The 11,279-nt window shown below is 42.2% G+C and overlaps 1 pseudogene; it reads left to right on the forward strand.

Annotated features, from left to right (window-relative positions):
* Window positions 1–4,585: 4,585 nt before the first annotated feature.
* Window positions 4,586–5,832, forward strand: LOC138929790 (NADH dehydrogenase [ubiquinone] 1 alpha subcomplex subunit 1 pseudogene; annotated as a pseudogene).
* Window positions 5,833–11,279: the final 5,447 nt, after the last annotated feature.

Raw genomic sequence — 11,279 nt, forward strand, 5'->3', positions numbered from 1 at the left:
AAAACACCCATAATCCTAATCCCGGAGACGAGTCCAGTGATTTTTTAGAGTGCCCAGAGATTATCCGCACCCTCAGCTATTCTCTCCCTGGTCTCTGTTACCATGTCCCGGCTCCTGAGCCTTGTGGATGCTGGAGGCATCCCAGCCTGGCCCCTAGCACTCCAAGAAACCCCCCTGTGTTCAGAGCAGCCCCGAAGCCAGACCTTCCTCTCTAGTGGCCCCTTGGAAACACAGCCTCAGTGTGGTCCCAGCAGGGCCCCCGGGATCTGCCTGAAACCCCCATGGCTGTGGTGGGGGGACAATCTTTGGGTCTGCTCCTGGTCATGGCGAGGGGTTTCTGGGTAACACGTTACATCATGGAGAAAGCCTCCATTCTCTCAGGTCATGATGGTGACCCGAATGTGCTCACCTCACTCTCATCTGATCCTCAAACCCTTCCCACCTTCCTCCAGTGCCCACCTCCCCACAGACAGGTTCCCAGATACTGAGAAAGCTTCCTCTTCTCACTTTTGGTTTAGTCCTCTAAGAACTTTTGACAGAGAAATCCTCTTTTTTCGAAAGAGAAACTTCACTGCCGTAATTGTCCAAGGCAAGTTTTGGAGGGCAGCAGCAGAGATTAAACACAAGGTTACAAATCTACATGACGATGGACCTGGATTCGACGGGATCAAGAGCGAGAGAAAGAAACAGGGAGAGGGAGCTCCTCCAGATTGGACAATAAACTATATCTACAGTGTGGCTTTGTTCAATCCTAGTTCAAACACATTAATTATAGAGAGCTTCTGGAGGACTTCCCAGAGGCTAAGACTCCATACTTCCAACGCAGGGAGCCCCACGTTTGATTTCTAGTCGGGGAACTGTTAAGAGATCCCACACACCGCACATCGTTATTTTGCCTGATGCAACTAAAAAAGATCCTGCGAATCACAACCAAGACCTGGCACAGCAGCCAAATAAATAAATACTTTTTTAAAAAAAAGATGTTTTTGGGTGATAGAGGACAATATACAGAATATATGAGAGCTCTTAACAACAACAACAAAAAACCAAACAACCCAATTAGAACATGAGCACACCATCCCTGGTGGTGCAGTGCTTGGGAGTCCACCTGCCAATGAATGGGAACACAGGTTCAAGCCCTGGTCTGGGAAGATCCCTCATGCCACGAGGCAGCTAGGCCTGGGCGCCACAACTCCTGAGCCTGCATGCCCTAGAGTCCACAAGCTGTAACTACGGAAGCCTGGGCGCCTAGAGCCTGCACTCTGCAACAAGAGAAGCCACCGCAGTGAGAAGCCCGAGCACTGCTCCTAGAGGGGAGCCCCTGCTCCCTGCAACTAGGGGATAGCCCACGCACAGCAACCAAGACAGCACAGCCGGAAATAAATTAAAAAAAAATAGTTTAAAAAGCTGCAACAAAACGATCACGTTTAAAAAAAAAAATGGCCAAGGGTCTTGAATAGACATCTCTCCAAAGAAGATATACAAGTGACTAAGAAAATACATGAAAAGATGCTATCATTAGGGAAATGCAATTCAAAACCACAATGAAATACCATTTCATTCCCATTAGGATGGCTACTTTCAAAAACTCAGAAAATAACAAGTGTTGATGAGGATGTAGAGAAATTAGAACCTTTGTGCACTGTTGACAGGAATGTAAAATGGTACAGTTGCTGTGGTATGCCAATTTCCAAAAAAATTAAAAATAGAAATACCATATGATTCAGCAATTCCACTTCTGTGTATAAACCCCAATGAATGGAAAGCAGGGTGCTAATATCAGAGACGTGTACACCCATATTCATAGGAGCATTATTCACAACAGCTAAAATGAGTAAGCAAGTCAGGTATCCCCTGACAGATGAATGGATAAACAAAAGGTAGTATATACATATAACAGAATAGTATTCATCCTTAAAAGGAATGACATTCTGACACACGCTACAATACGAGGACATTATGCTAAGTGAAATGAGCCAGTTACAAAAAGACAAATGCTATATAATTCCACCTATATAAGGTATCTAGGCCAGGCAAGTTCTTAGAGATAGAAAATAGAATGGTGGTTTCCAGGGCCTGTGGAAAGGAGAGAATGAAGGGTTGTTGTTTAAAGAATCTGAAAAGAATAAACACACACATAAAACTGAATCACCTCACTATACTTGAAACAAATACAACATTGTAAAGTAACTTTATTTCAATTTTCTTAAAAGGCAATTTCAAATATTCTTTGAAAAAAAGAGTTATTTAATGGGTACAAGCTTCAGTTTTGCACAATGAAGTGTTCTGGAGATGGGGAAATCTGGGTATTAGATGGCGCTAGAGAATTATCGCTATTTGTTTTAGATGTGATACAGCATTGTGGTTACATAAAGGAAATGAACATTTGTTACCTAATTCTGAAGCATATTGTTATGAAATGAGTAACGTCTTGGATTTGCCTTTAAATAATTAAGAGAGAAAAAATAACAAAAGCTATATGAAGCAAATGTGACCATATAGCAGTTATTAAACTGGAGGAGCATTTCTTCTCTCTGCTTGTGTGTCCAAAATTTTTCATAATTAAAAAAAAAAAAAGTTAAAAAGTACAAGCATCGCTGCTACTCCACTTGCACAAAACTCTCTTCCTGCATCTCCCTAAGGTGGGTATTTCAAAATCATTCATTAGGAATGACTGAAACAGAAAGAAAATAAGTGTTTCATGCCTCAGTGGGCAAGTGGAGGAAAAGTTTGATAATATATTCCCAGATATCTGAAAATCTCATCTTGGATAGTTGGCTTTTTAAAACTTATTCACTATTTTGAGTCTTAATAGAAATATACTGAAAATACTTTCTTCAACTCAAAAATATTTTTCCTTAACTTAAAAGAGATTCTCAGGAACTCCATGACATTTGAGACAGAAGGACCAGATTACTGATCCTGTAAAAAGGGAGACGCAACATGGCTGCTCAGCAAGGCCCTGCAAGCCTTGCTCTGTAGCAAAGGGGATAATGTCTCCAGCTTGGGAGGCACAAATAAAGTTCTTGCCCTCAAGACAGCAGAAGCAGCCTTTGTGGGCCTCTGGCTGACAGGGAATTCTGAGTGGTTGGGCCAGGAACTGGCAAGTGGTAGAAAACTGGAGAATGCCTGTTCAAACCAGGCTGGAAGGATCTCAAATTCCAGAGGGTGAATTCAGAATCACAGAGTAGAACACAGGCAGAGCCGCTGAGCCAGTAGGGAGGTGCGGGAGGAGGGAGTCATCATCATTTCAGGTGAACATTGTCCCCAGTGGCTGCTGTTCACCAGGTGAGACAGAAGAGCTGGTCCCTAAGTCCCCGGGGACTTCTGGTACCGGGGAAGTACCAGATATGGAATAAACACACCTCTCCCCAGTCCCTCTGTTAAGTACAGCTAAACCCGCCCTGGGAGATATAGATAGATAACTAGAAAGAAAGTGAAAGTGTTAGTTACTCAGTCAAGTCCAGCTCTTTGCAACTCCATGGACTATAGCTCGCCAGGCTCCTCTGTCCACATGGAATTCTCCAGGCAAGAATACTGGAGTGGGTTGCCATTTCTTTCCCCAAGATAGAGATATATAAATAAATAAAGACTTCAAAGGACAAGAGAGGAAGATAAACAGGCTAGTGGCCTCGGGACTCAGAGAAAGACGTGGCAAGGATTCCCAGGTTTTCCTTTTTGCTTCGAATATCTCAGGCTGAGCACTGGAGAAGCTAGTAACCTAGAAACAAATGGGTACAGACAAAAAAAAAAAAAAAGAAGTCCTGCTCTTTCTAGCCAGGAAGGAGCAGCCCAACAAGAAAGAATACTTTCAGACAATAATACTCTACTCCAGCCAAACCGCAGGAAAACTGTCCTGCACCCTGCCAGCCGAGGCAAACCAGGAGCCTGGGCCCCCACTCCTGTCTGCAGGGAGCTGTCAGGAGGCCTAGCAGATAGTCAGGGTTGTCATCACTCACTACCAGCAGCAATGTCCTCCTCCACTGTCGGTGCAAGCCATCGGGGCATCCTGCCCTCCCACCAGAGTGGTCTACGCACAGGCTTAGTGGACAGCCTGAACTCCTGCACTAGCCCAGCAGTAATTAGGCACCAACTCTGCCTCCCTGCGGGCTTCCCACGTGGCTCAGTGGTAACAAGATCACCTGCCAAGGCAGGAGACTTGGGTTCAGTCCCTGGGTTGGGAAGATCCCCTGGAGAAGGAAAAAGCAACCCACTCCTATATTCTTGCCTGGAAAATCGCATGAACAGAGGAGCCTGGCGGGCTACAGATCACAGGGTTGCACAGAGTAAGACCCAACTGAGAGACTAAGCACCCTCACGTACCTCCCTGCTTCCCAGGACGGCAACAGGGGCTGAGCTGGGAACCTGGACTTTGACCTCTTTCTGACAGCATCGGTGTGGAGACAGAGTGAGCCTGCTAAAACAGAAGATCTATTTATGTTTTTTCTCTTTGAGACACTCATTTTAATTTTGGGGGTAAGTAAACAGAAGTGGAATTACTGCATTTCGCTTTTTTTTGTAGCTATATTCTGCTATTATTTTATTTTTTTATATTGGTTTTGCCATACATTGACATGAATCAGCAATGGGTATACATGTGTTCCCCATCATGAACCCCCCCAACACCTCCCGCCCCATCCCATCCCTCTGGGTCATCCCAGTGCACCAGCCCCGAGCACCCAGTATCATGCATTGAACCTCGACTGGCAATTCGTTTCACATATAATAATTTACATGTTTCAATGCCATTCTCCCATATCATCCCACCCTCGCCCTCTCCCACAGAGTCCAAAAGACTGTTCTATACATCTGTGTCTCTTTCGCTGTCTCACATACAGGGTTATCATTACCATCTTTCTAAATTCTATATATATGCGATAGTATACTGTATTGGTGTTTTTCTTTCTGCCTTACTTCACTCTGTATAATAGGCTCCAGTTTCATCCACCTCATTAGAACTGATTCAAATGTATCAGAAATGATTCACTGTTTATAATAGCCAGGACATGGAAGCAACCTAGATGTCCATCAGCAGATGGATGGATAAGAAAGCTATGGTACATATACACAATGGAGTATTATTCAGCCATTAAAAACAGAAGATTTAAATATCTATCCAGAGTCTCATAATACTCGAAATGTCCAGGACTGAAAGTCACTCTCTATACTGAGAACCAGGAAAATCTCAACTTAAGCAAGAAAGGATAACCAACAGTTATTAACCCCAAGATGACACAGATGTTAAAATTATCTGACAATGATTTTTAAGCAGCCAGTGTAAAAATGCTTCAGTGAGCTATTACAGACATACTTCAAACAAATGAAAAGCATCTCAGCAAAAAAACAAAACAGATGAAGAACTAAACTGAAATTTTAAAACTGAAAAAAAAAACCCACTTGAAATAAAAATCTTACTAGATGAGTTCTATAATAAAATGAACTATGTCTGATTCATGTTGAGGTTTGACAGAAAACAACAAAATTCTGTAAAGCAATTATCCTTCAATTAAAAAATAAATAAATTTTAGAGCCGCGGAGCTTACCCGGAAGAGATCGAAGCCGGGTCACCTTTAAGGGACCCGGAAGGGAGTGTTTGGCCTCGGGACGGTGTCGATGTGGTCGAGGTTCTCCCCGGGATCGCCCTCAGGGCCATGTGCTTGTTCATCCCAGGAATGGCCACCGCGCGCGTTCACAGGTTCAGTAACTGGGGCAAGGAAAAAAGGGGTGCCCATTATCCATGTCAGTGGTATCTGATGGAAAGAGATAGGCGCGTCTCTGGAGTAAACTGTTCCTATGTGTCAAAGGGTTTGGAGAACATTGATTAAGGAAAGGTTTCCTGGCTGATGAAGAACAACTCAGTCCTGCTCCTCTATCCCTGCTAGTAGATTATGCAGCTTATTGTGTAGCATGCATTGTATTTTGTAGTGTGTAATAAAAATGAAAAAATTTAAAAATAATAATGAATAAATAAAATAAAATAAATAATAGAAATCACCTAATCTGAACAAGAGATGACAGAAGAAAATTCACATTCCCAGAAATCTGTGGCACTATAAGAAAATATCTAGTATTTATGTCATTGGAGTCTCAAAAGTAGAGGAGGAAGAAAGTGGAGCTTAAAAAAATACTCAAATAAATATGACTAAAATTTTACAAAGACGGCAAAGACATAAACCTATAGATTCAAGAAGGTTATAAAATCCCAAACAGGATAACCCAAAGAAATCCATGTCAAGATACACGTAGTTAAACTTCTGAAAACTGAAGACAAAGAAAAGATGTTGAAAGTAGCTAGAGAAATGACAACTTCCCTATAATGAGAAGAAAAAAAAATGAATGAGGTCAAATTTCTCATCAGAAACCAAGGAAGTCAGAGGAAGTGGCACAACGTTTTCCACGTGCTGAAAGAAAAGAACTGTCAACTCAAAATCCTATATGCAGAGAAAATCAGAAATGAAGAGGAAATTAAGACATGCTGAGATGAAGAAAAACTTCGAGAATTTGTCATCAGCAGTTCTTAAAAAATAGCTAACAGAAGTTTATGAAGCACAAAATAAATGATCGGAAAAGGAATCTTAGACTACCAAGAAGGAAGAACAAAAGAATAAAAATATTTTAATACAGTGTTTTCCGTTTCCTCTTCAGTTTTCTAAATTGTATCTGATGGTTTAAGCAAAAGGTTAGTAGTTGTGTGCAGGGCAGATTACAGAAGGTGATAAGCACTGCGGTAATCTCTATTTCAAGTATTTACATCTGCTCAAACCTGGGAGGAGGGACACTGTGGTCCCTTCTATTTCCTCTTTCCTAAAAAGATCAAAGCCCACTAGGTCCTGTCCAGCGCCCTCTATCTTGAGTACACACGTATCATCTGATGTGATTCTCAGTCTTTTATTATTTTTTTTCCCTTTTTTGTCACTCTGCATGGCATGCGGAATCTCCCCAACCAGGGGTAGAATCCATGCCCTCCGCAGTGGAAGTGCCAAGTCTTAACCATGGACCACCATGGAAGACCTCTATTTGCACAGAGAAAATATCTGAGACAGTTATAACCCAGGGAGAGTAAAGGGAGTTAAAGAAAGTTTCCTTTCCCTCACTGAAACTGGTCAGGTCAACACTGAGGTGAAGTGAAGTGAAGTCGCTCAGTCGTGTCCGACTCTGCGACCCCGTGGACTATAGCCTATCAGGCTTCTCCGTCCATGGGATTCTCCAGGCAAGAATACTGGAGTGGGTTGCCATTTCCTTCTCCAGGGTTATGTATATACAGTGCCACATCTAAATATCTACACAAAGAGAGACTCTCCAAAAACTATCAATAAATCAAAATGAAATTCTACTGGAAATGGATGAGATGGAGAACCGATTAGTGGTTGTCAGGAGTCAGGCATAGTCACAGGGGAAAGGGATGGGTGTGCTATAAAGAAGTAGCAGAGGGAGGTTTTAAGGTGTTGTAATAGTTCTATATCTTGATTGTGCTGCTGGTTACACAGACCTGCACATAATAAAATGGCGAAGTACTGCACAAACACAATTATACCTGTGTCTAGTTTCTCGTTTTGATACTGTACTCGAGTTACATAAGATGCATCCACTGAGGGAAGTTGTGTGAGGGGTTCAGAAACTTCTCTGTGCTATTCTTGCAACTTCCTGTGAGTCTATAATTATCTCAAGATTAAAACCGTAACAAATTTTAACATAAAAATGAAGTAAAAAACAAAAGCCCCTGGGTGCTTATGCAATGCCTAAAGCTTAACTTTCCATCTTGTTCCCTGCCTCCCTCAGTTTTATTAAGATATAACTGACATATAGCACTATGTAAGTTTAAGGTGCACAATTTGACCTGCATATATTTTGTGAAATGATCACCACAGTAACTTTAGTTAATATCCATCATTTTGTATAGATCAAAAGAGAAATCTTTTTCTCTTTGTGGTGAGAATTCTTAGCATACACTCTCTTTCAACTCACTGTTAACTACAGTCATCATGCTATATATTATAACCTCAATAGCTATTTATCTTATAACTGGAAGTCTGTACATTCTAACCACTTTAATTCCCCCTCCCCTCAACATTCACCTCTGGTAACCACAAATCTGATCTCTCCGAGTCTGGTTTTTTTGTTTTGATTCCACATATAATTGAGATCATAAATTATCTTTTTTCTGTCTGACTTATTTCCCTTAGCATAATGCCCTCAAGGTCCATTCATGATGTTCCAAATGGCAGAATTTCCTTCTTTTTTAATGGATGACAGTGTTAGTCACTTAGTTGTGTCTGACTTGTTGCAACCCCCTATAGCCCACCAGGCTCCTCTGTCCATGGAATTCTCCAGGCAAGAATACTGGAATGGGTAGCCATCCTCTTCTCCAAGGGATCTTCCCAATCCAGGGATCGAACTCAGATCTCCTGCATTGCAGGGAGATTCTTTACCGTCTGAGCCACCACAGAAGCACTTTAATGGATGAAATGTGTGTATACACACACACACACATACACACACACACACCACACATAAACACACTCGTACAGCCATTGATGGACACTTAAGTTGTTCCCACATCTTGGTTATTGCAAATAATGCTGCTATGAGCATGGCGGTGCAGGTATCTCTTTGACAGAGTGTTTTCATTTGCTTTGGATATATACCCGGAAGTGGAACTGCTGGACCATATGGCAGCTCTATTTTTAATCTTTTGAGGAACCTCCATACTGTTCTTCGTAGTGGCTGCACCGGTTTACTTTCCAGCATTGCACAAGTTTTCTTTTTCCACATCCTCATCAGCATCTAGCTACCATCCTGCTTTTTAAAAAGAACTATTTTCAATATAACAATGATCACTGGCAACATATACTCATGCATATGTAAAAATCTGTGCATTTTCAATCAGCATTCTTTGTTGAGAAAATGAACCAAATTTTGTTTTTGAGGACTTGCTTATTATCTTGCTCCAGGTCAAAAGCAGAATATAAACAGAAACTACCCAGGGCTCTTGCCTCAGGGAACTTAAAGCCCAGGCAATGAATCAAGACAAAAATGCAGGAAAACCCAAATAACTGAAGAATTAGACCACACAGCCTTCCATAGCACATATGCTGACATGTGCCAAAGGCAATGTGTCCTGTAAGACCTGAAGACAGGCCTCTGTAAGAGGCAGGTAACCTTGAAGTTGGCTTTGAAAGGCGGCGAAACTGGTGGAGTAGAGACCCGGCAGAGGAGGAGATTCAAGCAGTAAGGGAATGATACAGACAGATGGGAAAAGTGAGGGGCACATCTAGGGGCGAGCAGACTGATAGGATGAGATCCCTCCAGGTTCAGTACGGAGCCCCCGAAATGCAGGCTGCAACAGGGTACATGTGTCTGGGCAGGAAAGGACTGGTAAACCCAGAGGGTAGAGAAGATTAGCTTAGTGGCTACAGTGCAGGATAGATTTGAGAAATTGATAAGCATGCTGAAAATTTCTGCTTTAGGCAAGTGCACAAGTAAGATTGAGAAAAGAAGTAACTGCTGGCTACAGGAGAGATTCTGGGATCCCCAGAATTTCCTGTTTCCTCAGATCAAACCCTGCCTGGCCCATTCTAGTGTCCCGTGTCCTAAGCACTTATGCATCAGTTGAATCTGCGAATTCCTAACTCTGAGGTCACGAGATCCTGAGGGTGCACCAAGTCCAAGGACCCATGAGGTTAATTCTCATGAGCTCTCTGCTTTATGAGGCTCTTCTGACTTGAGTATCATCAGTGAGAATGTTTTAAGGACCCCAACTTCATCTAATTTTGAGAATTACCACCTTCAGGAGTTGGATAATGAACACAGTATTATTCAACAGAACTAGGTGAACCACATATGTATTTTTATATTTTCTAGTGGCCATGCTAAAAAAGTAAAAAAGAAACAGATGACATTAATTTTAACATTTTATTTAACCCAATCTATCTAAAATATAATTTCAACATGTAATCTGTATAAAGACTACTGATGACATTTTAGGTGGTTTTTTTCATATTAAGTCTTTGAAATCCAGTGTGTATTTTCCACTTATAGCACATCTCAAATTAGACTAGCCGCATTTATAGTGCTCAGCAGCTACATGGAGACAGTGGCTACCCCATTATACAGTGCAGCTGTAGAATCTTGCTACTTAAAATGTGGTCCCTGGACTGGCAGCATCATACCATCTGCTAGAAATAAGGAATCTCAGGCCCCACTGCAGGCCTAATTCATAAAATTCTGCAGGTGATTCATAGGTACATCTGGGGAGAGAGATATAGGGTACTCAGTGTTCTCACTACCTAACATCAACATTGCTTCTCTTCATTCAGGCTCCATGCCATGCTTTTGCTTCGTGCTTTTTCAACACCAGTTCCAGACACAGATCTAAACTAAGCAACACCTCTCCTTGATGCTGAGCATCAGAATGGGTTCAGGCATGCCAAATGTTTCAGCCAGATTCAATGAGATCCAGTGAATTCTTTGAGAAATCCCACTGTCCTTGAATGAAAAAGGTAAGTTTTAGAGCCAGCGTGGAGCATGATGGGAGATCCTGCCTTTATATGAAGCCTGTGAATGGAGGGAAAAAACTGATGGCCTCATTTGAGCCCCTGCTCTAAGTCTTACAGCTTGACTTTTCAGATAGGTTGTTGCTCAGTCACTAAGTTGTGTCCGACTCTTTTGTAACCCCATGGACTACAGCATGCCAGGCTCCTCTGCCCTTCACAATCTCCTGGAGTTTGCTTAAATATAAGTCCGTTGAGTCGCTGATGTTATCTAACCATCTCATCCTCTGCCACCCACTTCTCCTTACGCCTTCAATCTTTCCCAGCATCAGTGTCTTTTCCAATGAGTCGGCTCTTCACATCAGGTAGCCGAAGTATTGGAGCTTGAGCATCAGTCCTTCCAGTGAATAGTCAGGATTTATTTCCTTTAGGATTGACTGGTTTGATCTTCTTGCAGTTATATGAGCCAGTAAACTGTATGTTTAAACTAGTTCGGATTGTGTTCTAGATGGTTATTATCTGTTTTCTCCTCCCCTTGTTCTCTGCAAGGCTCTGTGTCCCTGGATATTGATCTTCAAGAATTATATCAATAGGCCCCCCTTACCTTCTGGTTTTCTGTTGGGATTGGTTAATTGTCAGCACAAGTGGAAGGTGGAAGCACAGGAAGTAATAAGGTTGGGATATTTATTCCCTTGCCTCCTTTCTTGTGGGGCTGCTGAGGGCTGACTTCCTTCTACCACAGGCCACAACTATTTTCAGGCAGATCTCTCCTTTACCTACCCTTTCTCA

Source organism: Ovis canadensis, chromosome 19 (genome assembly GCF_042477335.2).
Source record: "Ovis canadensis isolate MfBH-ARS-UI-01 breed Bighorn chromosome 19, ARS-UI_OviCan_v2, whole genome shotgun sequence".
Lineage (NCBI taxonomy): Eukaryota > Metazoa > Chordata > Mammalia > Artiodactyla > Bovidae > Ovis > Ovis canadensis.